Source organism: Triturus cristatus, chromosome 3_2 (assembly GCF_964204655.1).
Source record: "Triturus cristatus chromosome 3_2, aTriCri1.1, whole genome shotgun sequence".
Lineage (NCBI taxonomy): Eukaryota > Metazoa > Chordata > Amphibia > Caudata > Salamandridae > Triturus > Triturus cristatus.
Window position 1 is genome coordinate 1,159,631,896 of NC_140584.1, and position 27,011 is coordinate 1,159,658,906.

At 46.4% G+C, this 27,011-nt stretch overlaps 1 protein-coding gene across 18 annotated transcripts in view; it reads right to left on the bottom strand.

Annotated features, from left to right (window-relative positions):
• TNS1 (tensin 1) overlaps positions 1 to 27,011 on the bottom strand; it is a 1,878,049-nt gene that overhangs the window by 574,160 nt on the left and 1,276,878 nt on the right. For 3 of the 18 annotated variants that reach the window (XM_085650004.1, XM_085650006.1, XM_085650003.1), the window contains exon 1: positions 12,738 to 13,208. The exons of 14 other annotated variants lie outside the window; for them this stretch is intronic. The gene's annotated coding sequence lies outside the window, so the exon portion shown is untranslated. Of the gene's footprint in view, positions 1 to 12,737; positions 13,224 to 27,011 lie in introns of those variants that run through there. One more of the 18 variants, XM_085650005.1, reaches the window with a different exon arrangement.

Genomic DNA, 27,011 nt, shown 5'->3' on the forward strand with positions numbered 1-27,011 from the left:
TGTGTTCACCTTAATGACACTCATTCACCGACCTTGAAAAGATGAGGGATTTGATGAAACTGCTGGCTAGCCAATGAGCGACTTCGTGGTCAGACACAAATCCCCGCAGGGAGTGCATTAGTCCTCTGAGCTACGTTATCTTTAAAATAAAACAAAAATCGACTCCATGTAGAAATACGTTTTCCAGCTATGCAGCTCCTACACCTCACCCATTGCCTTATGCCAACTGCTTGGGGTTGTTCCTTTCCGTCCTGGAAGACTACCTTATACCCCGTAGTCCGAAACCCTCCAACCGCCAATCACACTCCCGGAACAGCAGTGACATGTAACATCTGCGGCTGTTCTGCACTTTGAGCATCTTGTTGGCCAAAGGGACTACCAATGAGATGTGCCAGTCACACCTGCAGGAGTGGTAAAGAAAGCGAATGGCATGGTATCTCTTCACATGGGTTTGGAACGGGAACTCCTTCGCTGTCGTACCTTCTGCAGCTTCACTCACCTCAGCCCTTTTTAATGTGGGTTCTGCAAATGTTTTAATTGCTCCGGTATAGTTGGAGGATTTCACACTTAATGAAGAAGTGCTATTTTCTCCACGTTTGCTCAATAGAGCTAAGTTACCATTCATCCACCATGCATGGGTAGGTAGGCCTTCGGGACTAGTTTTGGCAGCACCACCCTTCTTTCCTGATCCCCAATCCCAAGGGACTCACAAAAGCCATAGAAGTTCCCCAGGGGGACATCTTGAAAGTCCCTCTATTGCTTTCAGTACTTTTAATATAGCTGTTCAGGCATTGACAAACCGATCACGTCACTTGCTGAACCATGGCTTTGCCAATGATTGTTTTTTAAAAGGACTAGAAAATCCTGCAAAACCAAATTTTCGTGGAAGTTTAACAAATCTCCCACAAACTATTTCTGCATGTAATGGCAACCACAGATCAACTTATGCAACATGGAAAAAAACATAAGGTTCCCAAGTTGCAAAGTTTTAACATTTCACAGTTTTGTTTCACTGGCCTCTGAGGGCCTGGGTGAGCCCAGAGTTTCCAGCCTGAGTCATGTGAGATGAAAACATCTCCTCCCAACCTTTAAATGACAGCAGGTCTTGAAGCCAGTAACTTGTGGTTCCTATAACAAAGCCCAATTAATTCCATCTTTGCTCTCAGCTTCTCCTCATTAGGGGAGGGGATGCCCAGAGGCTTGCTGGTGACTCAGCCCATCTCTGTATGAGGACAGGCCTACAGGCAGCCTTTGTGGTTCCAACAGAATTCAAGTGTAATGAACGCAGTACAGTAAAGGGGTGCCCCCACCCCCTCACTGTGGCCATTGAGGTATGAAAACAATGTGACGGGGCACAAGCTTTTACGACTTCTCAGGACTCTGCTGGGTTTAAGAGTGGACATCCTGTGAAAACCTAACCACTCAACATCAGTATATAAGGAACTGCTGCTTGGCACCACTGCCTTCCAGATATATTGTTTGTTCAAAATATTTTATTGAATGTAACACACTACAGTAACAAGAAGGCAGACAACAAATAACAGCAACATATTTCGTCCATTTAGAATAAAACCTTACATTTTGAGTGAAAGACAATAAATTAGAAAATGCATGTTAAGATGGGTTTGACGGAGCATCTGCATGCCCTGATATGTACATATTGACAATTTGATAGTGCATAAATCACACTTAATTATTTATGCCCTTAGATAGGCCTGGTCAGAGTTTGCAGAGTTCCAAGTGACTAAAAAACTCAGCTGTGCTATGCGGAGTTCCGGAAGTGGCAGAGTCCGTTACGTCACTCTGTTCGTGCTGATAATTAGTGCCGGGTGTTTGTCCGGTGCTGTAAAATCAGTGCGAATGGCACCACGCGCAGCGCAACAGGGCGCTGCTTCTTTCTGCTGCTCGAGTAAATGTTCTACTCGAGCGGCACCTTCCTCAATGCGAACAGAAGGATTCTCAACGAGAGAGGTAGCGACCAGTTCCGACAGCCCACGTTGAGAAATCTCGCTGGGAGGTGGTCTGGAGTAAGATTTTCCTCGCTCACGCTCGCCAACTCAATGTTTGCAAGCGAGGAAGAAACTCAGCTACGCTGAATTTTTCGGAACTCCGGCACTAGACGGAGAGCAAAGTGGGAATAACTCTACAAACTCAACAAGCGGAGTGGAATTTCACGCCCAGGTCTATCCTTTGACCAAAGCCATCACTATATATGGCAACCTAGTGTTTATGCAAAGTTCTAGGCAATGGTTACTCAACTCTCTGACATATATTAACAACTAAGCAACCTGATTCAGACAGCTGTTCAGAACTCCACCAAACCAGGGGTCACATATCCTAAAGCTGGAAAGGGTTGCCTTATAGTTGTAGATATATACTACGGACATCGTCGATTGCAGTCCAAAATGGTCGCTTCAGCCTAACTCTCCTAACTCAATATGGCGAATGTCAATGTTACACAAACTTATTAAAAAATGCTCCGGTACAGAGCAAAATTATGCACAGCATTGTTCAACTACTTTCTCTTAGAGCAATAAGGGTGTCTGTTCAACAGTAGTTCAAAAATGGATCGCTTCTCTGGCATTTCTCTTTATATTTAGCGATAAAGAGACCCTCTAATACTTGTGTAATAGTTTCCTCTATGCGCACTGGCTGGAATGCTCGGCATACCCTTGCGTGCTGTGTATCTACAGGTTTCACTACAGTGGTGAGACGCCAGCAGTCACTGACACCACTTTGTTATGGAAGAAACACGAGGCTCCTTCAGCTTCTGTGGCATTCAAGGAAAAAACAAAAAACAGAACTTCACACACAGTACAATGTGTGACAGGGCATTGGGCAGACCCCAGGGATAGCAGGGTGCATGACATGGGGTTACTGACCAGACAAATGCTGACGAGGCCCCTACCTACAATAGGAAAGTATGTCCATGGGTTCACCTGGAGCACTGGGTCCAGCTTTGTAAGACTCACAGGCAAATGAGTAAGGAAAAAGTCCAGATGAGAGCTAGCCAAAGTAGCAGTGATGGAAGCACATAGGGCACGTGGGCCCAGAGTGGGTGGTTTGGAGAAGGCCGCACATGGATGGGAGTTGTACCACAATATTGAGCTCACAATATTGGCTGCAACTATATCCTCAAGATAAGTATGCGTGTAACTGTAGATTAACTACTCATGATTCCATCTACAGCTACTCTCCTCTTGTGAGTCATGGCCATTCCTAGCACTAGACAATGAAATAAATAGCATATTAGAATCTACACATCTGGCTCAAATTAAACAAACCACGAGATTTGACAGTTATGGTTACCAACAGAGACAACATAAACAAAAACCCATACCAACAACCATGCTGCCTTCTTAAAATCTCGTTTTTTCTTTCAGTATCTTTGGCAAATTGTTTTGTACAAGTTTTGTTCAATTGTTTTGTACATGCAGAGCAGTTTACCATAACGGCCGAAACATTACTGGTTGTTGCCGTTCGAACCGAACCGTAACTAATTTGTAGACTTTGTTTTTCACAATGAATTGTGTTGCTTTTTTATGTCTTGACAAAAAGACACTGCATGGATGTGAAAACTCCATTGTGAACTTACAGCGGGTTTAGAGCCTGCCCATTGCTTACCAATAGATTGGATTTATTGGCATTCTTCCATTAGTTTGCCTTCCTCTTCTTAAGTATGTTTGTCCAGTGCAGCGAAGCTTGACAGTCCTTTTGATTGGCTGACTTGAATCATTCTCTGCTCACTTTTAGGGAGATACTTTATTCAATTTGCTTATGTACTCAATGAAAGTGTATATGTTTTCCAGCTGTCTCCCTTGTGTGCTTCCCATCCACCTCCACACTTTGTGTTCGTCTCTCTCACCTGTATTCCACATGCCCTCTCCTTTGTGTGCATCTCCTTTTGCCCATTTTGCTATCTCCTTCTGGTATTTCCTCTTGTCCTCTGTATTGCTGTCTTCCTTGTGTGATACTCTTTCCCCCAACCCAGCTTTTCTTTTATTGTATTACCTCAATCTGCTCCCCCCACCCAATCCTCCCCACAGCCCTCCAGTCCTTTATTTATAATATCGCATTTCTCTGACAGAGCCAGGGAGCAGATTGCTACTGGACCCTCCACCTCAAAAAAGGTAATCTCAGATTGGTACTTTTTATTTTTTTTATTTTTATGGTTGCTGTGTCATTTGGTCTGGTACGGGCTGCACTGTTCCCATGAGGAACTGATTTGCATATGGCTGGGTCCATACAGGGTTCACATGGTGAGCAAAAGAACAATGGATTGAACTCAGATCTCTTGACTGTGAATGTGATTTATTCAGCATTCCGTCCATCATTTGTTTGCGTAGCACTTTCGCCCTAAGTGGGATGGGTATGCCCAGACATGGCTCACTTGCTCACTATGCCAGTGGATTCAAGCTAGCCTGTCTAATGAGGGGTAATATACCGAAACTGGTCCACGGATGCTTGTTTCTGGTCTAGGGGAGATCTTGCTGGTCAGCTTGGGCTGGATTGTTCCCATGAGGAGCAGGGCCAAAACTGATTTGCATATGGCTGGGTCTAAGCTGAGGTGGCATGGTGAGCAAAAGAACAATGGCTTTAAATCCAGATATTTTGACGGGGGTGAATGTTTGATTTATTCAGCATTAGGTCGATCATTTGGTTGCATATCATTTTGTAGGTATGCAAATGAGAGGTGATGCATGTGTGTATTTGCATGATGACGCATGCAAGGGCCAATAAACTGACACAGCGCCAGTAGCGGCCATGCCAGCATGACTTTTTTTGTTCTTTTGGGCATGCTGCGCTAAATTATTTGTTCTATGCAGTATTGCCATAATGCATTGGCATTGTTTTATGACGTGCTTATTTTCCAGTCCGCGCTTCACACACCCAGGACTGGGTGCAGGCCTGGGGACAGGCTGCCAGCTGGGGGTTGGGTTCAGGCTCCACGCCTTATCATCTGCCGTTAGCCAACTCATGCAGTGTTCGGCCATGTGTAGAGGAGGTTGACCGTAAGTCCTTCACCCAGTACGCCTGTCGGCATCAACCGCCAGCCAGTAGCCAACCCAGAGCCATGTGCAGTGGTGGTTGGGCACAGGCCTGGCATGCGATCAGGCCTCCTGTCCTACCTCCTGCCATCAAATCGGAGAAAGGAACTCAATATAGCGTTTGGCTTTGCTTGGGTTTATTTTGTCTTCTCAAAATGTGATTGACATGTCTCAAGAGATATGACCTGCTAGCTAAAATCACAAATATATACCTAAGTATTAACCCCTTAAAACTCACTCAGCAACTCTTTGAAATGCTAATTAGATTTCTAAATATTAAAGTCCTGACCAGAATCAACACATTGTCCGTGTAGATTTCTACTTTCATGCCACGTTTGGTGCAAACCCGTTCTGTGGTTTGAGCTATATGAGTTAGAAAAATTTCCTAGGGGTCTTTAAATAGGAAATAGGTTCAAAAGTTATAGACAAATTAAAAAATGCATTTTTAATGGAAAGTGTGGCTGAGTCATAAACACATAGTTTTATAACGCTGGTTTGGCACAGAAAATATTTGACTATGGGGGGGGTGAGGAAATCATTAAATATGTACCTCCTTAACGTATTCATATAATAAATACACAATTAATCTGCAACTCAATGGTACCATGCAATATTTTGTCTTTGCATTTCATTTAAGTTCTCCTTTCCCTTGTGATCTGAACAGTACGGAGATAACTTGGACCCTGAAAGAGGTTACAATTCATTTCGAAAACCTCCAAAGATGGAAGAAGGGATTCCCACCATCCTTACACATCACTGTGGCTTTCAGTTGTCGAATGACCAACCAAATATGTCGCCACGTGACCTTAGAATGTCAGCGTTTTACATACTGAGGTTCACTGGAGATCGGTTTTTAATCTCGAATGGTGTATTTAGTAAATAAAAGCCATAATTATAGATATAAAAAAACTGAATAACCCTTTAAAATGACTAACGGAAATAATATCTACATCTTTGCATCATGTCTCCTTTCCAGGTCAGCCTGCTCCTTTACGCACATACAAATGTTCGTTTTTCCTAATTAATTTGATTTTGAGCGATCTTCTCGTGCGTCTTGGCTTCTCTTGACGTCACGCTCCTCCGGCCCCTCACGCCGGCCTCTCTGGCTGTTTCTGCCCAGGAAAAGCCGCGGCTTCGCCGGATGCAGCTGATTCAGGGCGGGGAGCAGCTCTCTGGACCCAGGCCCGGTTCTGAAATCTCCTCAGAGAACAGGTTCCACGCAGGGCACAAGTCCTAAAAAAAGAAGTGGGGGGACGCTCCAAGTTAGGTGGTGTCACCGGAAGTGACCTCACAGCCGGAAGTGACGTCACAAGATGGAGTCCCCACTAATTAACAAAGGTTAGAAGGCGATGGGGGCAGGTTCAAAGGGAAAAGGAGAATGTTTACGTTGGAATTAGTCACCGTATTGACACTCAAAGGAGCGGGAAATTAAAGATGCGCTTGTTCGGTGCGTATTTATTGCCCACAGTAAATTTGCCGGTCTCCGTCTGAAATGCATAAACACATACTGACCTTTTCTAATATACGGCCACGAGCGCCGGTCTGTAATACTGAACGGCTCCATCAACGTGAAACAACTTAAAGAGCTCTGTTCGCCCTCTCTTGACAATAGAAGGTTAGGTTTGGTGAGTGCTGAGCGCGCGCGCAGGCTCGGGTACCGGCTCCATCTTTTGGGCAGGGTGGACGGCGTCCACCCGGTAAAAACCCGGTAAAATAAGTGGGGGGACGCCGTCCACCCGCGTGGTACCCCGACTCGAGCCCTGGTTCCACGTGAGAGAACTGAGGAGATTGTATTACAATCAAATAAAGTAGGGCCACTTCACAAACTACGTCAGTGTAATCAGGAGCTCCTATTGGCTGGCCAGATGAGGGACTCGCCCTTCCACAGCCAGTGAAGGCCAGTAGCACGTCTGGATGTGGCAGTAGAAGGATAGCTATAGTTGAGGCCGATGTAGAGACCGGATGGTCAGTGTTGTAGTGTTCCGAACTGGATGTTTGTACCAGTCACTCCCAGAGGGCTGGCTTATACTCCCATCCATCACAGTTGTCACAGGACATGTGACCCTGCCAATAAAAGGGGCCGGGCGCATGTTACCTGGGCCAGTTCTAGTTACCATACTAGTGTCTGTGTGATCATTACTGGTGTATAGGGACCTAGGGCCCCAACCCTTTACAACTGTGTCTAAGGACCCAGGAACCCTGCAGAAGGCACATACTACGAATAGACCACAGGGTTACCGAAACACCCCATGCCATGTAAAAGTTAATGGGGTGCACAGTTTTATACCACAAGCAAAGTTTTCTAAATTCCCAGAGTAATGCGCTTTCTGCGATTTTCCGGGTAGTTCTATTCCCGTAGTTCCACCCTGCATCTGGTGTTCAAACTGGTAACCCACAAGCATTTTTCTATTGACGGCACTCCCATGGAACTTTAAATCATGAGTGACTCAAAACTTATGAGTGAAGTACACCAGCATTCAAAATTTCAAAAAGAGGGAGTGCATGGTACTAACAAGCATTGGCAAAGCAATCTCGTTTTTTCTCTGCCACTTTGGCCTATTTGTTTTGCGAATGCTTTTTGCCAGTGCTGTTCAGCATCAGCATAATGAAACATTTTTTGCAAATCCTGTGCAGTATAGTAATAAAAAATATTTTAAAAAGTGTGATGATGTGCAAGCGGACATGCATTATGCATAACCGCATATGTCTTGTGACACAACGGCGGCCCTGCATGATGAGGTACATGTAATGCGCATGCATGTGTTAATGCCAACGACCCCACCACCGCCAGAACAAGCCTCCAGGAAGGGATGAAAGACGTCGCCGAATGGATGAAGAACAGCCGCCTGAAACTGAACTCAGAAAAGACGGAAGTCCTCATCCTGGGATCGTCGCCCTGCGCCTGGGACGACTCCTGGTGGCCCCCTGCCCTGGGAGCAACTCCCAAACCGACGGACCACGCACGCAACCTGGGCTTCATCCTGGACTCCTCCCTCTCGATGACCAGACAAGTCAACGCCGTCTCATCGTCATGCTTCAACACCCTACGCATGCTCCGGAAGATCTTCAGATGGCTCCCCACCGAAACCAGAAAGACGGTCACCCAGGCAATCGTCACCAGCCGACTGGACTACGGGAACACCCTCTACGCCGGAACCACAGCCAAACTTAAAAAAAGACTCCAACGCATCCAGAACGCCTCCGCTCGACTCATCTTGGACACCCCCCGACACAGCCACATCTCCGGACACCTGAAAGACCTGCACTGGCTCCCCGTCAGCAAGAGGATCACGTTCAGACTCCTCACCCACGCACACAAGGCTCTCCACGACCTGGGCCCCAAGTACCTCAACAACCGCTTGACCTTCTACACGCCCACCCGTCAGCTACGATCGACCAGCCTCGCCCTCGCCGCCGTACCACGCATCCGCAGAGCCACCACCGGAGGAAGATTCTTCTCCTACCTGGCAGGCAAGACCTGGAACTCCCTCCCCATCCACCTTTGGCTGACCAAGGACCATCTCTCCTTCAGGAGGCAACTCAAGACCTGGCTGTTCGAGCAGTAACGGTCCCCTCTCCCCCAGCGCCTTGAGACCCTCCGGGTGAGTAGCGCGCTATACAAAGTGCTGTGATTGATTGATTGATTGATTAATAAACATACAGTGTGATACGGCTGATACTGAGCGGCAAATAAAAATATTAAATTTGTGCCGAAATGCATTTTAAACAAGAAAGCAAACTACAGCTGCTTGGAACTGCAAAAATAGAAAAAATACAAAAACATATTTGTTTTGAAGACCGCAACTGGATGGGTGGGGGGGAATGGAAGAGGGAGTGTGGGAGAAGCCAATGCGGAGGAGGGGGAGTGGGGTTGGTTAGCAAAGGAGTAGCTTGGGGTGGGGATAATGAATAAATGAAAAATAAATAAATTACAAAATACGGGTGTGGGACACACCAGAAGAGATATGTAAGTAGGAAGAAGGAGTAACACAACGCACACAGAGGTGGGTATTTGAGGGTTGAGGAAGAACACGAGGGAGAGACAAAGAAAACACAAAAGCTCTGACAGAGAAAGAAAAAGATCCAGTGGAAGTAAAAAACACAAGAAGAAGAAGAATGAAATCCATACAAATTGGAAACAAGCAAATGAGATTGACATACAAACTAACCAATGGGTTGACCCAAAGCCCACTACAAGCAAGCTACACAATAGGATATTTTAAGCAAAATGGGTAAAAGCTTCCTGAGGCAAGCCCTAAAAACATATTTGCACTAAAATATCCACTTCTGTAGAACTTTGAGACCTAGACATTTCTTTTTGTAATTTCTATAGGAAATATTCAAAGAATGAGAGTAAAAGCACTTCACACCTTCACACACCCTGTTCTATAAGTAGCTAGTAACCCTATACACTGAGGTACGCAATGCCCTGCGTTTATAATGGTGGTTTGTGTGTGTGGGAGGGAGGGGGAGGAGAGGAGGTTGTAACACAGATATTATCAGAATTTAAAGAGAAAATCAGGACTGGATGAAATGCTCAACACCAAACAAGACCATGGAAAACGCAACGACCCTGCACTTCATCCAACTAAAAACTGGTAATCAAAGCTTCTTTTATGATGTCATTCCTAATGCTATTTATGCAGCATACACAGCACAGCACAGGGAGCTTGCATCACTGTTGAGAGCGGCATTCACCAGGTTCCGATGGTCAACCTCCAGCAAGAGATTGCATTAGTGCATTTCTGCACCTGGTCTTTTGCAACACCTCCCTGCTCATTCAGCCCTAACCATCCTCCACCCCCCCCCCCCCCCCCCGGCGAGCCACTGAAAGCTTGAGTCAGACTTTGATCCTGAAGTCTGGTGCGGCTCGAGGTCCTGTTGGAACCTCAAGTCCAAAACAATCGCAGCTTTCATGCTGCTTCTGCCTGCCGCCCTCCCTCGACCCAGGTTGTGGCATTATGGCCAAAACTGAGGAACCAGGTTCGAGCCTCGGTGTTGGCTCAACATCCTGTGAATCTGGTTAAATCACTTAATTTTCCACGGGCCTATAAAAAGATTCTGACCTCATGTAAAGCACTGCACTACATTAGAGTCAAACAAACCAAGATTCTTATTGTCTACTGTATTAGGAATGTTTTAGGATCTATTGTACATGGTGCTATGTTTATTAAAACCAACTGACAACAGGGTCGGTTGTTCAATTAATTTGTTGCTGAGCTCTGTATTATATGTTTTGGTACATTTGAGTCAAGTTTGAGCGGTATACAACTGCAGAAATGCAAATAAACATACATTTAGTGGCTGATTTGTAAAGTGAAAGCAGAAAACCTGGATAAATGGTGGCTTTGCCACCTAAAATGTGTGATCTTAGGAAAATGTTTTATTTCACTGTCACGAATTCGGCGCTCCCCACTCTGTAGCATCAGATAACAAGCATTTGCAATGCAATAGGTCTCGCCTTTGCGAGAGTTTAAGCTATTGGCATTGTGACAATGTCTTTTATTTAGATGTTTTGATAATTAAATCATAAATAAAAGGCATTGTCATGAACAATGCCAATAGCTCAAACTCTTATAAATGGGAGACCTATTGAAAGAAGCGGACGCTATTGTCCCTGGCTGCTTAGAAAGTGAATGTGCGCATGACACACTGAATGTTGCAGGAAAACATGTTGTGCCTGCAGTAGGAGACACTATTTAAATAAAATAGTGCTTATAGACTAAAAAAGACTCACTATGTAACCACCAAAGTAAAAGGATGAGGCGGGAGCCCAACCCACGTTTTGCCGCCGCAGCCCGAGCTGTTCTGGAAGCCTTCTCCGGGCCGCTCTCAGCGTGACCCGGAAGTCAGGTGGGAGCCCACCCCGCACTGGCAAGCAGTAGAGGAAGTCCGGCGGGAGCCCACCCCGCCTTTGTGAATGCCGCATGGTGCTGCCGGAGCAGGATTTCAGGCGGGGCTCCTGTGAGCAAGACGGAGCCCCGCATGTTGCTGCACCACAAAGAGTGACCAGGTGAAGAGGCGAGTCCCCCCTGCCATCGAGGAGACCAGCCGGGGAGCAGCGCAGAGTCCCCACAAGAGCCGGTGAGTGGGGTTGGGCGGGAGCCTGCAGGTGGTTAAATGCATTAAATACCGGCTGTTAATGCATGCAAGCGTGCCGCGCCTGGACAGGAGTTGAGCACGCGTATGGTGCAAGCAGGAGTTGTGATAAATCCGTGAGCCATACACATCCACATCTCCTGTCAAGCTTCGGCACAGACAGTTGATGTGCACGCGTACGGCTTGCGGCGTTATTACAACTCCTGCTCGCACCATAAACATGCACATCTCCTGTCCAGGCCTTGCCGTATGCGTACACATGTCCTGTCCCCCTTCCGACCCACGTCGACAACAAAGATCTCGCCCACATTGAGCAGCGCTTTGCGCTGCATTGCTAGGCGAGACCTAAAAAGGGAGAAGTACGTACGGACGAATGGTCGTCCGCACCTGTTGAAAAACTTCATCCCCAGAATCCCCTACCCCGTCACATTCACCAAAACTCTTTTTTCGTCATTATCAAGTATGAAAGTACCTGCGACTATGTGAGCTCAGAGTACCAGTAGCACAAAACCCTATTATGTTTGATTAAATAGAATTGAATGTTGCTCTATAATAATCCGGGCCACGTACAGGGAATACAATGGTAATTGTCTTACCTCTTGTTCACTAATGTTTCATGATTAAAAACGATCGCATTTAATAAGTATTCAGCAGGTTAGTGCTATAATGTGACATATTAATGTCAAAGCTTCCACATGTTAAAGCAATAGACTTTTTTGAATTTTGGAGAGACTGTATTACATGGTATGTGATGTTTGCTGTATGATTTACATAGCAATCAAGGGCTCAGCTTGTGCACAGGCTCTCGGTGGCGACCCACAATCTTGGCTCGGCTCGAATCTTCCAGTTACATTGTTGGTTCGACCACCATTACCACCTCCCCAAAACCCCCCACCCAACTCTCAGTGTAAGTTTAATACCGCAATACAGCCACAATGGGGGCCCAGGACGCACATCCCACGTGCGGGTCCCAGTGTCACAACACCTGCTGCAGTATTGATAGCTAAGCCCCAGCACCAAGGATGAGCCCACCAGCCTCCTGCGCGTGCACAACAAGGGGACTATTCTTGCTGACGTCATCCCCCGGAGACAGAGTAAAGGTGCAACCCGTGCGCGGTGGCTCTCCCGCCCCGGAAGCAGCGTGTGCGCAGCTCCTGTCCGCCCCGGAGCGCAGTCAGCAGCAGATAGGAGGCCGACGGAGCCAAAGTGGAAACCAGGGGGAGGCCGACGGATTCCCTCCGTCGCTGCCGAACAGCTTCCCAGCCTGTCCTGACCTGGGTTCAAACTCCAGAACAGGAGGATCCGAGCCAGCCGAATTCTTTCCAAGCAGTTTTTCAGAAGCCCGTCACCAGCCTCTATCTTCGATCTCTTCCTTTTAATTGGTTCCAAATGTCCCGGGTTCCTGCTGAGATCTTCCGCTCAGCTGGGGGGCAGGCCAGGCCCTGTCATGAATGGGCCTTGCCACTGGGAACAGGGCAGGAGTCGTACCTACGAATGGACTCGAGGCGAGCTGGTGCAAGACAACAACGTATGCCCATGTAAGGCCCTAAAAATCCAGGAAAAGCGATACAATGGAAATGTAAATCTAACCTGTTTTGAGAGGCCGGTTCATGCGCTTCCAAGGGCCGGGTGATCTGTGGGTGGGCACAGCAGCGGGATGGCACACGTCTTCTGCAGCGAGTACCGCACGTGCGTGGACTGGTGAGGAGGGGGCACTGAGTAAGGAGGGTTCCAGAAAGTAGAGGTCATTGGAACAATGGCTGGCCTTCCACAGATAGATATCTCTGCCGTGACCTCCGACCTCCCTGCTCAAAAGTTATCCATCTGCAAATAGAGCTGAGCGGGCAGTGTCTAAAGCAAAGCGTCTCTGTTCATTCTCTTGTTGTGTCCCCGCTGCACCGACGCTGGCTGGAGGCGGTGCACACTGGAGTGACAAGTGTGCACCCATATTAGTGTGTAGCGGCAGCGCCAGGCAGGCGTTAGAATCCCTCCCCTTTCACTGGAACCGGCGGAAGAGCTCTTGTCCTGTAGCCGCAGCCTCAACACATCTCTTTCCAAAGTAAAGAACTGACATTTGTTTCTCTCAAAAGCGCTGGGAATCAAGCTGATGTCGTAAGCAGCCTCTCTAAACAAGGCTTGAACCAATCATCTGCGTCAGAGCCCTTGGCGTCTCAAGTGGGCGTTCTCCGCGAGAGTAGAAAGACCAAACGAGACACCTCTAAGACGCACGTTCCTCAACGAGACACGTTCTCCTCCAACCAGCCTCCCGCTTGCAAACATCATGAGATTTCAGAATATGGAACATCGCCACGCCAAGTGCGGGAGTCACGCAAGATTCCGCACAGACCTGTGTGGGTTCACTTACCGGGTAACCTACACTAACTGCTCTCGAGAGCCCCAATCTTTTCCCAGAGCGGAGCCTGCACAGGTCAGGTGTCAATGGTCTACTGAATTAAAAATACTTCAGTCCGGCTCTCGTGCCAGGCTTTGGGACATTCCAGAGCCTGGTGCCCGCGCCCTGTTGACCTTCCGCCTGCCTTGGGTACCTCAAGGTGTGCTGGTGGACAGGTGGGGAGTGGCTAACATGGAGGGCACTGGTGGTGATGTACTGAGGGCCATTCTTTCCTAAGCCTTTGGCCCAAGCAGTGTTTTCATGCTGATTGCTGGTGCCAAGTGGCGCAGGTGTGGAGCTTTCGGAGAAGCCTTTACATGCTGACAAGGTAGTGCGGAGAGAGTTTGCTTCCAGACCTTGGCAGAGTCCTCGGGCTTCACCCTGCACCCGACTAAGCCTGGAACGTTCACGTCATAAAGGCACAAGCTTCCCCCCGCTGAGAGCACATCTTCGCCAGCCCCAGACTCCTGCCTGTGAAGGGAACCTCAGAGCCAGCTCCATAATCTCCTGGGACAAGTGAAAGTGCTACAAAACCGTACAAATGGCCGATTGTGCGCTATGTAAGAGGTAAATACAACAGTCTGAGGTGGTAAACTATGAGTTAACGTCAGTCTGCCAGAATAATCTGGTATGTACCCCTGGGGACCCTGGAGTAACCTGGGAAGTCCTCCTGGAGGACTGTGAGTAACCTGGGAAGTACTCCTGGAGGACTGTGAGTAACCTGGGATTTACTCCTGGATACTCGGGAGTAACCTGGGATGTACTCCTGGAGGACTGTGAGTAACCTGGGATTTACTCCTGGAGACTCGGGAGTAACCTGGGATTTACTCCTGGAGACTCGGGAGTAACCTGGGATGTACTCCTGGAGACTCGGGAGTAACCTGGGATTTACTCCTGGAGACTCTGGAGTAACCTGGGATGTACTCCTGGAGGACTGTGAGTAACCTGGGATTTACTCCTGGAGACTCGGGAGTAACTTGGGATTTACTCCTGGAGACCCTGGAGTAACCTGGGATGTACTCCTGGAGGACTCTGAGTAACCTGGGATGTACTCGTGGAAACCCAGGAGTAACATGGGATGTACTCCTGGAAACCCGGGAGTAACATGGGATGTACTCCTGGAAACCCGGGAGTAACATGGGATGTACTCCTGGAGGATTCTGAGTAACCTGGGATGTACTCCTGGAAACCCGGGAGTAACATGGGATGTACTCCTGGAAACCCGGGAGTAACCTGGGATGTACTCCTGGAAACCCGGGAGTAACATGGGATGTACTCCTGGAGGACTCTGAGTAACCTGGGATGTACTCCTGGAAACCCGGGAGTAACATGGGATGTACTCCTGGAGACCCGGAGTAACCACGGAGGCGTGCGCAACTGACATCACCTGTTCAGGGTGGAGCAGATGGCAGAAGGCCCCGGGATGTACTCCCGGGACAAGTTGAATAGAGGAGTGCACATCTGACGTCACCTGTGCTGCGACCCCCACGCCCCCCTCAAAGGGAGCTCAAGCACTCACATCCGCTGCCCTCAGCCCGGTGTGATGTATGAGCGTCCATTATAGGGTGTGTGTGTGATGTATCAGAGCCCACAATGAGGCAGACATTGCGTGATATATTCGGTATTCTGATGGAAAGCTGCAGAGTGATGTATGCAGGCCTCACTGGGCCAGTAACGCGGACGTACATTAGGGGTCATTAATAAGAGATGTGATGCGTTATGATTGGTCGCTCCTCACACAGTAATGTGTGATCCATGCGGGCCTTTATGAGGCCGTGTGCCGGGTAATGCACGGAGGCCCTGTGGGCAATGTAATGTAGTGTATAAGTGTGCATACGATGCGTTACTTACTTATGGACTCCCATCGCCAGGGGAGTATTGTGAGATATAAGGGTGTTATTAGATGACCCGTGCTCTGTGCTGGACGGTGGCCGTGCAGGGTCCGTGCATCGACGGCAGGCTATTCCGTGCTTGATGATTATAGATGGAAGGCCTGCATTCTTGCCATCGAGGGGACCCTGGGTGCTCGAGGGACCCCCAGCACTTTTACCTGGAGATATTACAGCAACAAAACCCCACCTATTTGTCGACTGTCGCAGCGGGGGTGACGGGGGGGGAGGGTCTCATGGCACCTTGCCTTCGTCACTTGCCATCAGGTCTACCTCAGTGGCTAAATTCTGAGGACTGCGCCACACACCACACAGCGACACAAGGTACATGGCCTTTCACATAGTTTGGCAAAGGCAGGCGCAAGGCGCTTGGAACTGTATAGAACCAATCCCCCAGTCACAGGAAGAAGGTGATACCGACAGCATCCTGGAGAAGGCTACATGGAGCTATAAGAGAGCCGAACCACCATGGAAGAGAGAGGTCTAACTCAAAGAGCCGAAACACCATGGATGAGAGGGATCTAACTCAAAGAGAGCCGAACCACCATGGAAGAGAGAGGTCTAACTCAAAGAGAGCCGAACCACCATGGAAGAGACAGGTCTAACTCAAAGAGAGCCGAACCACCACGGAGGAGAGAGGTCTAACTCAAAGAGAGCCGAAACACCACGGAGGAGAGAGGTCTAACTCAAAGAGAGCCGAAACACCACGGAGGAGAGAGGTCTAACTCAAAGAGAGCCGAAACACCATGGATGAGAGGGATCTAACTCAAAGAGAGCCGAAACACCATGGAAGAGAGAGGTCTAACTCAAAGAGAGCCGAACCACCATGGAAGAGACAGGTCTAACTCAAAGAGAGTCGAAACACCATGGGTGAGAGGGATCTAACTCAAAGAGAGCCGAAACACCACGGAGGAGAGAGGTCTAACTCAAAGAAAGCCGAAACACCATGTATGAGAGGGATCTAACTCAAAGAGAGTCGAACCACCACGGAGGAGAGAGGTCTAACTCAAAGAGAGTCGAAACACCACGGAGGAGAGAGTTCTAACTCAAAGAGAGCCGAAACACCATGGAAGAGAGAGGTCTAACTCAAAGAGAGCCGAACCACCATGTATGAGAGGGATCTAACTCAAAGAGAGCCGAAACACCATGGGTGAGAGGGATCTAACTCAAAGAGAGTCGAAACACCATGGGTGAGAGGGATCTAACTCAAAGAGAGCCGAACCACCATGGAAGAGACAGGTCTAACTCAAAGAGAGTCGAAACACCATGGAGGAGAGAGGTCTAACTCAAAGAGAGTCGAAACACCACGGAGGAGAGAGTTCTAACTCAAAGAGAGCCGAACCACCATGGAAGAGAGAGGTCTAACTCAAAGAGAGTCGAAACACCATGGATGAGAGGGATCTAACTCAAAGAGAGTCGAAACACCATGGATGAGAGGGATCTAACTCAAAGAGAGCCGAAACACCATGGGTGAGAGGGATCTAACTCAAAGAGAGCCGAACCACCATGGAAGAGAGAGGTCTAACTCAAAGAGAGCCAAACCACCATGGAACAAAGATATCTAACTCAAAGAGAGCCAAAACACCATTGAGGAGCAAAATCTAACTCAAAGAGGGACAAAACACCATGGAGAAACGAGATCTAACTCAAAGAGAGACAAAACACCATGAAGGAGAGAGATCTAACTCAAAGTGACGCAAAACACCATGGAGGAGAGAGATTTGCTCAATGAGAGACAAAACACCATGGAGGAGAGTGATCTATCTCAATGAGACCCAAAACCCCATGGAGGAAAGCGATCTAACTTAATCAGAGACAAAACACCATGGAGGAACGAGATCTAATTCAAAGAAAGTTAACACACCACGGAGGACCGAGATCTAACTCAAAGAGAGCCGAAACACCATGGAAGAGATTCCTAACTCAAAGAGAGCCGAAACACCATGTAGGCGAGAGAGCTAACTCAAGGAGAGCCGATACACCATGTAGGTGAGAGATCGAACTCAAAGAGAGACAAGACAGCATGAAAGAGAGATCTATCTCATAGTGTTGTAAAACCCCACTGAGGAGATAGATTAACTCAATGAGAGACAAAACACCATGGAGGAAAGAGATCTAACTCAAAGTGACGCAAAACACCACAGAGGAGAGAGATCTCAACCAAAGTGAGTCAAAACACCATGGAGGATCGGGGTCTCAATCAAAGAGAGCCACATGAGGTCCGCAATATCATATATATTGGTTAGGTGACACCACCTATTCACCTTATTGATCATTTGTAGCAGGTGACGTTATTGCCCTGTTTATTGATCATGTGTGACAGTAGAAATGCAATATCAGATTATTGATCAGATTTCGCAAACTTTTTGTGGTTTCATACATTGACAAATGTGGTAGGTGATTTACAATTTCACGTTTATTGATTGACTGTCACGCACAGTGTGTAATGTCCTGTTTATTGATAACTTGTGAAAGGAGATCTGCAATGTCTTTTTATTGATGAGCCAGGACTAACAATGTCCTGGTTATCGATCAGTTGTGGCAAGAGACAGTTGTGATAATATGTAGGATACATGTAGTGTTCTGATTAACCAGGCCCACCAATGGTCTGATTATCGATCAGCTATGACAGGATACATGTAGGGTGCTGTCTTTTGGTCACCAATTTCCTGGCTATTGATCAGCTGTGACAGCATAAACGTGGTGTTCAGTTTATCACCAATGTCCTGTCCTGGTTATTGATCAGCTGTGCCAGGATACATGTGGTGTCCTGTTTATTGATCACCAATTTCCTGGTTATTCATCAGCCGCAGCAGGATACTGTAGTGTTTTGTTTGATTTGTCAGGACCACCAATGTTGTGGTTATTGATAAGCTGTGTCAGGATAAATGCGGTGTCCAGTTTATTGATACCAATGTCCTGGTGATTGATCAGCCATTGCAGGATAAATGCAGTGTTTTTGTTTATTGATTAGTCAGGGCCACCAATGTCCTGGTTATTGATCAGCAGTGGTGAGATACATGTGGTGTCCACTTTATTGATTACCAATGTCCTAGTTATTGATCAGCTGTGGTATGATACATGTGTTGTCAAGTTTATTGATCACCAATGTACTAGTTATTGATCAGCTGTAGTAGTATACATGTGATGTCCAGTTTACTGATCACCAATGTCCTGGTTATTGATCAGCTGTGGCAGGATACATGTGGTGCCCAGTTTATTGATACCAATATCCTGGTTATCGATCCGCTGTGACAGCATACATGTGGTTATCAGCCCAGACACGAGCCATGCATGTTATTGATCAGCTGTTTCATTAAACTTGCGGTACGCTGTTTATTGATCAGTTGTGACCAGATACATGTGGTGTTTTGTTTATTGATCCGCTAGACCCAACAATGTTATATTCATATCAATGATGCTTCTGATGTATATTGCCTAATTGCCTTATCGACCTATATCCGCCTCAACCCACATGTAAAGCGCTCTAATACCCGCTTGTGTCATGTTCGCGCTATTCAAAACTTTTAATAAATAAATAAATAAAATATCCACCAATCAGCTGTCACTCCCCTGTACTGTTTATGCTCAGCGGAGCCCAGTGAGCCTGACCTCTCTCCCGAGAAGCCGCCCTGCATATCCCATCCTTTCAGACGCCTCTGCAGTCCGGCCATGCTCTGTTGATTAAACCTCCATGACACACGAGGCCGACGAAGGCTTCCATATTCAATTAGACGCGGCTTCACGTGATTTTCGATCTGCTGGAATATGTCACTGTGCTGAACAGTTTATTAATCCGACATCGCCTCGAGGCTGTCGCTGCCTGTTTATCGATCCGCAGTCACGCACGGCGCGCAGGGTCTTCTCAGCTGTCGCCAGAAGCCTGCACCCACCTGTCCGTGGACACCCCACCACAGGAGTCCGCAGTCCCTGCTCCATAACGCATTCTGAATAACCCGGCCCTCCCGTTCTTCATTCGTGAGCCATAGGCCAGCCCCTCACCAGGGCCGTCGTCCACCCATCTCACCCACATCGATGAATGACAACATGTTCTCACAGACAGGGCTTTTATTGCAGCTTTATGTGGCGCGCGACTCGACCCGAAGGAATTGGAGCGCTCTTTGTGGACACTGGTAGGAGCCGGAGAGCCAAGGGTTAAATTGGGATAACAATGCACGGGTGGACAAGCTGCGGACCTCGTGCTATTACAGTATTTCCCTCGCATCACTATGCAGTAAGCACACCCCTGTTCACGTGAGCTTAATAATAACAACCCCATGACTGTTAACGGTATCGTCTCGTGTTTCTGACGCTGCACGTTAATGACACTAAAGTTTATCGACCTGGCGACCTGGTAAAGATGAAAAGCCGAGCAGGCCCTGCAGCGATTGAAGTTCAAGCTGACCTGCAGTCTCAGACAAACCTTCATTCCACTGAGCGATGTCACACGTCACAGTCGCGCCAGGAGGTGTGGGGCCGTGCGCAGCCTCCCTCGAGTCTCAGCCGGGTCCCAGGTGGAATTTGCCCCGGCCATAGCCGAGGGTTGTGTCAGGCGGCGGTCAGGCGAGTGTGTGCATTTCAGACCCACATTACCGAACCCCTTCCGTGGGAATGCGGCCCAGCTATTCCCTCGGCGCATTCCTGGCCGCCGTTAATACGCCACGTGGGGCCCGTGCCTGCTAAGTATGCACAGACTCGGATACTGTAATCAAGAGCCAGTGTGTGAGGCCTGTGTGTATGTGTGTTGATCAGCACGTCTGGGTTTATCGACTTTGGATTCAGCACCCCTCCAGTACAGACAGACCTTGTGACCTAAGACAGTGATGCAAGACAGCAGTGTGGGAGAGATTCATACCAAGCAATGGTCAGGACAATAGGTCTTGTGCCAGTGGACAGACTGTTGGATTTGCCGATGCTTCGTTAATTGTGTTAATGTTTTCAAGGTATGACTGGTTTGCGCCGTAAGTATATATATATATATAGATTCCTGGGAAACATGAATCACAATGCCTAATACTGTTTTTAAATATGTTTTTTTTGTATTTAGGAACTCCTTTGGACCGCAGAGACCATTTCGCCCTCATCCATACCTTTGGATGGCGCGCCTACTCTTGGCACGGAAATTACCATCTATATTTTCACCTCGCATTTCAAGACTATTTCTATGCCTTAAAGTCAAGTTGCCTTGAGAAAGCCCTTGGCCTGCAGCCACACGGGCGAAACACGTGTCTGCCTTTCGATTGCTCCTTTGCATTTATGACAATAAATATATTTTGAAACACGATATTCAAAAAATGTATTAGACTTTGGGATTCATTTTTCCCAGGACTCCATTTATATGCTTAAGGCACAAACCAACCAAACCTTGAAAACACTGCCTGATATTCGGTGGTCCTTGGGTGAAACCACATGACAGGTTCGCGCCACACAAAGAATTGGGTTGTGACCCATTGCACGTGATTCTTGGCAGCACGCATCCATTCCATCAAACGAAAATGTTTAATGTTGTTGTGGTTTTTGTTAAACTTTTTTGTTGGAGGAAGCTGCTGGAACCTTAATATACAAAAATGCTGAAAAAGAACATGCTTTTTGTCTCAAAAAGCCAAGATTGCCCTGCTAAGCCACACCACTCCCCTTGTGGGTGCCCTCCTTGGTATGAGTCAGAATGCGGTACCTCACAGTGACGTTAGCCAATCGCTGAAGTGGGCTGACCCACGGCCTCATGCACTATGCTGTAGTGGGTGGGAGAAAATGTGAATGACACAATAACTAATCAATGACTGAAGAGAGCCGCCTGAAAGCCTCATAAATAAATAAATTATACATATCATTTAAGAAAAATCAAAAGGTCTTGACCAACGCCAGACCTAAACAAGCATTGGCATAGCCAATAGGTCTCGCCTTTGGGACCTTATAAGTGTTTAGCCAATAGATGCATAACTAAATACTTATAAGGTCCCAAAAGCGAGACCTATTGGCTATGCAAGCGGCTGTGCGGCCGCGAAAGTGATCGCGATCATGCGGCCGCGAAAGTGAAAGTAAGCTCAGTCAAGCGCGGCGTGAGTTCCCACGCACATGCACTGTAGCTCTAGGCTGGCCTGGTAGCCCTTTTTGGAGCACTCACAAAATGTCTCGCTAGACCAGCGCATGCGCTGGGTCAGGCGAGACCTAAAAAGGACACAAAGTTACTTCTACATATATCCTCTTTTGTCAACTTTCCAACGTTTTTGGGAGTTTGCAAAGGTTTCCTGAACAACTTGGATGGTGTGTAAGTTACAAGTTCCAATCAATGCTCTAAGAACAATTTTGTGCATTTCTAATTCCGCCTCTTCAAAGCCATTTCAGTAAGCTTACATGTACAAAGACATGCATGGAAAAAAATATTGAATTAGTGTAATTAAAGCCACTATTCTTCTTCACAAGCAAGGTATGTTACCATAAGGAGAACCAATTCCACTACATCCACACACATTTTGTGGTGACTCCTTTCCCTTCGCAACCTGGAAAAAGATTTACTCCTGCTCTTGATGAGAGTAAATCTCCGATCATTTCCACAGTGGGAATGGGCTGTGGGAATGTTCGGAACTCCTACAAACAAATCCTTGCGTGGATGTGCCCTAACTGGAACGCCCACTCCCAAACCCTGGAAGATGATTTACTCCAACAAAAAATGTGGCTTAATATCTTCCATACCAGAGTAGAATAATTGCTAGCATTCCATTAATTATAAACATCCTAAGTTGGTGCTTTAGATATTATTGTAGAGTTCTTTTCTTCCCGTAAAAAGGAAAGCATATTTGATCAAATAACTAAGTCACTGACTCTGGGAAGCTGAGACCTGTGTTCGAATTACTGCAAATTCACTTCAAGTGTGGACAAATCAATCAATCTCCCTGTGCCTAAAATGTAAAAAAAAAATGAAATGCAATTGTGTAATTCAAAGATATGAATGCCAATACTGTATTGTGTCCCAGCAACCAACAGAGGGGCCGATTCCAATCCTGGAAAAAGGCCGTACGGAGCGTTTTCTCTGTACGACTCGTACCCGGTAAACTGTCCGTACAACCTAGGAAGTACAATTCGTACAGAAAGCCTGTTTCCGTACGAATCATACAAAAGACCGTACAGGTAAAAAAAAACTACGATTCTGATCCGGAACAGCCTGTACGCGACGTCCGTACGTATGTAAGGAGCGTTTTACAGCCCAGCAAGTACGATTCGTCCCTACGTCACTCCGTACGGCTCTTTTTTTACGGGAGCCAAACACAGCTGGAAAAGCTAAGTCCCCAGGGGTACGAGTCGTACAGGCAAACCCCCCGTGCGTTGCGTATGTATGCACCGTACCCCCAGCGCGTATGTACGCACCGTACCCCCAGCGCGTATGTACGCACCGTACCCCCAGCGCGTATGTACGCACCGTACCCCCAGCGTGTATGTACGCACCGTACCCCCAGCGCGTATGCGCTGGGTGTACGGTGCATACATACGCGCTGGTGTTACGCACCGTACATATGCGCTGGGGGGCCTGTACGACTCGCACCCCGGGAACAACTTTTCCCGGGATACGGTTTGTACAAACTTTGCTTTGTAGCGGGTAAAGTCATTCCCCATGTACGGGACGTTTTCCATACAAATCGTAAATCGGAAAGCCGGTCCGGATCGTACTTGCACGCTCGGACTGTATTTTTACGATTCGTATGGAAAAGTGTCCGGGTCCGTCTCGTACAACTTTTCCCGATACGATTCGTACGGATCGGGCCGATCCGTATGTACTTTTTCCCGTACAAATCGTACTTCACAGGTCGGACGTGACTTGTACGATTCGTACGGAAAAAAATACGGATACGAGTCGTACGGGAAAAAAAAATACAGGATCGGAATCGGCCCCAGAATGTGCAGCACTCTGCAACTTCCCAGCTGGCTTTGCGCTTTATTAAAATGCCAAAATAAACATACAAAGACGTGCAAAGATGCTTTCTGGAAGGGCAAGTGATGGAATTACCCCCATCCACTGATTACCTCCCACATTTCACGTGGATATATTATTGAAAATTATTATTTGATGGAGTTAATTTAATCTTTATCCTCAAAATCTTTGAAACTTTTTTGCCTGAAATATTGCCTAATACTGCCCCTCATCAATTACACTTTTTTATAAGATAAACACTTTTAGGCATACTGACAAATTCATACCTCTCTTAAAAGCTTAGGTCCTTTTCACATTTGTAGTAGAAAGGCAATACTATAAGGGTTACCAAACTCTACACTTACTACAATAAAATCCATCATTGACTCGGCATCAGGTTTGGTCGGATACATAATTCCTATACTATCCAATTTTCATTGTGAGCTTTTAAATCATAAAGATTTGCTGTTAAATGTGCAAATAAAACTTAATCTGCCAAAGTGCTCCTCTTTTTTTTACAAATTACACAGTAGAAAGTCAGCATTAGAAAATAATAAACATTGACAAAGACAATAGGTTTATTGCTTATATGGTGTGCAGATTAGTCATGTGCAATTTTTATTTAGTGATTTGTTTAGTACTTCTAAGGTGCAAGATTATCTGTGAAGTTGTCCTGGTGCAAGAAAGCCTGAGACAAAAAACGTGTAGCTGATGGCTGAATATAGGTCCAGTAGAATAGAGCGCCAAAAATGTAAATCTATAGGCCTTCTCAATAATTTTTGGCCGAGGAGTGAGAGTAGACAAAGGCATCTGGAAAATGGATGCTACAGAAAATCAAGGAACTCTTTCTTCTGTAGTATACGTTTTTGATACTTTTGCCTTTGATCACCCCTCAGTGCTGCTGTGCGTCTCGCTAACGTAAACTAAATTATCACGCGTTCCAGGAGGAGGAGGAAGGTAACACCAAAACAACCAACCAACAGGAAAAAAAACAGTAAGCACAAAAATACTCCTGTGGGCTGATCCAAGATGTGATTGAACATGTCTAATGCCACTGGCTGCAGATTCCAGAGCAAAGGTAGCCAATGGCTAATCGAGGGAGAAAAGGATATATTTGCCAGGATAACTCAAGTTCTATGCACATCAAACCATAAAAGATGGTGTTCAGAAAAGCAGAAACCTGCTGATGTAATGTCAATTAACATAAAGAAATGATGTTCGACACTTAACATAGTGGGGGAATATAGTGAAACAGCAGAGCCCAAATGCACGTCACAGCAGAAAAGCGCACTGTGCACTAAATCAGAATATTAGATCTATTATGGCCTCAACCGCGTCTCCGCTTGGTCATATCTTTGTTTAGTTGGAAAGCTTTCTTGGTTTCTAATCTGCGTCATGTTAACAAACTGGTGCGTACATGAAGAACACAGCCAGGTGCCCCCCCTGCAAACGCTGGGTGGGACAGTCCTTAGCTGGATCTCATGATGCACACACAAGTTTGAAATGAATTTGACGTGTAATATTGAGTTCAGTAACAATAAGACCTGCAATTTACTACATAAGAACCGACGAGGTCGGAAACCTTTTTCCAAGTTTTAATCTTCATATACTTCATGAACATAACTAAATTGGAAAAGATTTGTTTTTCCTTGAATATAGATAAAAATCCAACCATCTCAATTATACATTTCAAAATTAGTCTGCTGAAAAAAATCGGTGGAAAGCTGTTCTGCAGTACAATCCTCACGTGAAAAGGAAAGGTTTATCCTGCCAGTTAAATTAAGACCGGCTTTAGCTGCCTGCACAATATAAATTCTACACAACCCCAAAATAAACGCAGGCTTCCATGGCGGGTGTGCCCCGTGGAAAAAAAAAAAACAGACTGCCAGTACTATTCCAGCTTGTGGTGCGCGTTAAATGGACATGCATGCATCCATAATAAATACCGGTTCTTTCTTACAAATGTTCTTTTCACACATACAGTTAACGCCCATTTAGGCCTCTTCCGCCCAGCAACTGACATTTGTGTCATTTCCGGTCCAGCCAGAAAGGCTCCCAGTTGGGATGTGGGACCAAAACTGAGGGCATGAGAAGTTTCATTCTCACAGAGTCAAAATTAGGCCTCTATTTCAAAGCGCATATAAAAGTCAACCTGCAGGCATGGCTAGAGAACTTTGTTTTTACAGAAGGTAATACAGTAGGGTTTTCTGCACTTTTAAATTCTTTTAACTGTCCTTTTCTGTACTCAGAATACAAATAAGCATTTGCAATGTCAATAAAGGAATGTTGTAGATCCCATGTGAATGGATATGTATTTGTGTGGAAGAACAGCACTCTAGAATAATATTGATGTAATTACAAAAAGTCAGGTGATACTTGCACTGTCAAGCCAGACCTAAAAATCCATATAGGTTAATACCTGCCCTCCTTCCATCTGTGCTGCTGCCACAGAAAAACACCACAAATTATCTTGTTACGGAAAACTCTTTAATAGCATTGCATTGTCACGTGTATTCCCCCAAAAGTACAAGTTTAGGCAGCTGAATAAAAAAACAAAATGATCAAATCTGTGTGGAGGACTAGTAATTTTTTTTGTGGAAGCACACAACTTCTGTCTAATCAAAACATGTACTTGTGGCTCCCAATATGTGGGCGGAGCCAAAGCCTCCTCCCTGGTGATTCTCACATAATTGTCTGGCAAAAGCAGCTCTGTCTAGCCAGGCCACAATAAGCAGTAGGCCAGGGTACAAGGTTTCCCTTGGAAAAGAAGTTGTTTATGATACTAATTTTCACACACTGACTCACAGAATAGTTGGTATTTTATAACAGAATCACAGACTTCCAATGATGAGAAATCATATGGTGCATTTCCTACTTTTGTAATTGTCGTGTTAGCAGTTGTCATGTGATGTTCTAAAGGGAGAGGAATAGGAGTGGCCATATTAATATTGTACACCAATGTCTTTGTTACTTTGTGGACACTGACAAACATTTCCTATAGATTATTTCCATGCCGTTTCCATCCCTCAAACTACCCCTCCAAGAGGCTGGTATAAGTGTGTGCCTTGAATGGAAAAATATATAACATCTTAATATTTTCAGATGATGAAGGAATGTCTTTACAACAAAAAACAAAAAAAACATTTAAAATGCATAAACACCTCCAAAAAGTTATATGTGCAAGTACACATTTCATATTTAGGTCGTGATTTAAATTAGGGCTGGCGGCCCTTGGGATCCCCATGGGAACAGTGTAAATTACTCCATTCCCATGGTGGAGGGCCGCCCACCCAATTCATAAATGACTGCCAAGCAGGCGGTCATTCATAAAGGCGTTGTCAGGATCCGCTGTCACGGCAGTGCCTGCTTATGCATTTTACTGTTTGCTATGGGGCTGCGTCAGAAGGATGCAGACCTGTAGCAAACAGTATTTCTTTTCTTTTTGGAAAGAAGAAAAGTTTCACTGTGTTTTCATGGTTATGACTCGCGCACCATCACTGGGTCAAACCTCCTGATATTAGTGTTACCTTTCAAAATCATATGTTAAAGCTCGTCAGTAGCCTGACGTTTAATGGCTCCAACAATCTGACAAACCCACAAGAGGCTGGCCACCAGGGTGGGAACAGTAGCCAAGGCATATACATATAGCCATCCTTGAGGCTTGATGGTGAGGACAA